Here is a 2,393-nt window from a genome sequence, read left to right as displayed (position 1 = left end):
TTTGAAAAGAACCACCTCTTTTTCCAGGGAGCCATGAATTGGGAGTAAGGAGAGCAGGAGAATTGCCAGTAGACATGCACATCACACTAATTGGAACAAAATAAACCTTCCATATCCACACAGTTTTCATTTATCCAGGAAGGTTTGCAACCCAGTTGGCTGGCGGCATTTTTGAAACATTGCAAGCAAATGTGGCTCAATCGTTATAAAACAGTGAATGCCAGATCTGAGTTAAAGCCAGTTATTTGAGCAGGGATTATAGGCATTTTCCAATGACCACCACCACAGAAATAAATAAATAGATGGCTTGCTGTGTATACACTCAGAGGGGAATATTGCCCAACTTGCATAGCTCTTTGCTATTAACAGTAATGAGGACACAGCTGTCTGAGCCTGGAAGCCAGTATTTGCAGAGGCTAATTCTCAAAGATTTTTCTTCTCCACTGGCTTTTGTCCACTACCCATTCTTTGCTTACAAAAGAGCCCCAAAGTCCCTAACATTTATACAAGAATTATCTTGGCTTTATGGCACTTTTGAGACTGCTATAAAGTATAATGACACACAGACAGATTTGAAACTCAGATGAAATATGAAAAACAATCTTCTTCCCTGATAAGCTCCCCAGTGCCCTTAGTGCCAAGCATAACACTCTCTTCATAGTCATTCACAACAGCTCCTAGAGCAGCTGGCAAGGGTTCCTGCCATGGGCAGAGATCCGAAGCTTTCCCTTCCTAAGGATTTCTTACTCCCACTGCCTGCAGAGCTCATGGCTGCACCTGGGCAGACCTATGATGTGATTGTTGAGTTTTGTATAACTGGTCAGTGCTACAGAACCTCTAAAACAAATATAAAATTGCCCCACTCTAAAGACACATATTCTGCAACCAAGCCTGGTGCAGCCAGGCTCTTTTCTCTGGTTTTACCTTCTAGGTTCAGGGAATAAGATTCCTGGAGGAAGACAAAGCTCTGTAGTCTCCGTTGCATGTGTGTTTGATGCACTCAGTTCAAGTAATATGAGACAATCTGCAGCTATGCCACCTCTGGCTGGACCGTCTTTGCATGCTCAGCCAAGCAGCTTTGAATCCAGTCTGTTCCTGAATAAGCTACTGATTGCTGATTGCTGAAGCTTTGTGAGAAATTCATGATGAATCTCATATTACTATTCCTGTTCCCCATAATGGAGATCCCCTGTTCATACACAAGCATGGGGTCCTCTTTTTTCATGTATATTGAAGATGTCAAGGTATTCTGTGATGGTGACTAGAGCATCCATACTGAATTTTCTCTAGGGGTATGTACATACTGCACACCTAGAATCTCTCTTGTATTTTCAGGTCTCCAATACTTCACTCCCACAGTTGCTTGCACAACATGCTATAGCAACGGTTAAAGCTTTTGTCATGTCACACATCCGAAGTGGTGGCACTTGAACGGAAGAAGCAACTCTTCCAATAGAAATTTCCGTTATGTCCTGCAGGTGGATATTTGCATCCCTTTGTTTTCATTGTGGTTTTAATTTCTGGATCCATGTGGATTGATTTCTTCTGCCATATTAGAAGTAGGGCTGTTCCCCTCTTTACTATTTATTGTGGTCTATTCACAGTCTCAAACCTCTTTATCCTGCCAAAACACTTGGAAAAGGAGCTCTTAATGACTCAGTTAAATGTACGGTCAAGAAGTACACTTATTAGAGAAAAAGTAAACTGACCACCAATTGGCTAAACCAGCTGGCTGGACTATTTGTGCTAGTGATTTCTCAAAAGATCCCTGGGGTGCGAAACTGGGAATAGCAGTTCTCTTATTTTAGTTCTCTCATTTTAGTTCTCTCATGCTCTGTACCCTAAAAGAAAAGTCTTTGAAATAATTCATTGGAGAAGGAGCCAGTACGGTTTCACAGACATGCTTAAAAGCTTTATAAATAGTGCTTTAAACTCCTGTATTTTTAATATATTCCTTCTTACAGGGGCTTTTTAAACTATCCCATAGGATTGCAGAGAAAATATAAAATTCAGCCGTAGAAAACTCACTTTTTCAGTGTTAATGGTTCTAATCCCCATCTGTGAAATTTTATAAGCCTTCTCTAAAGGTTCTTGTATAAGACTCATATTGTGCAGCAAAGGGAGGACTGTAAGGACTTTTTGCTAGAAGTATGTTTTAATTTCTTAGCGTGCATTTCCTGACTCTGATTGTGCATCTTTTTTGTTTCCATTGCAATAGAACATGTAACTTACGTAACCTCCCAGCAGCTGGGAGTATTCTCAGTAAGTGCTCACTGGCTCCTCTCACCGCACTACCAACAGATCTCAGTGTAGCATATGATCATAAAAAATAGGTAATTTTGAGAAATAGGTTGTACAACAGCAACACTCCATTTATTCATCTGCAAAATATG

The sequence above is a fragment of the Buceros rhinoceros genome, unplaced genomic scaffold (genome assembly GCF_000710305.1).
Source record: "Buceros rhinoceros silvestris isolate BGI_N320 unplaced genomic scaffold, ASM71030v1 scaffold6632, whole genome shotgun sequence".
NCBI lineage: Eukaryota > Metazoa > Chordata > Aves > Bucerotiformes > Bucerotidae > Buceros > Buceros rhinoceros.
Note: the sequence above shows the minus strand (reverse complement) of the source record.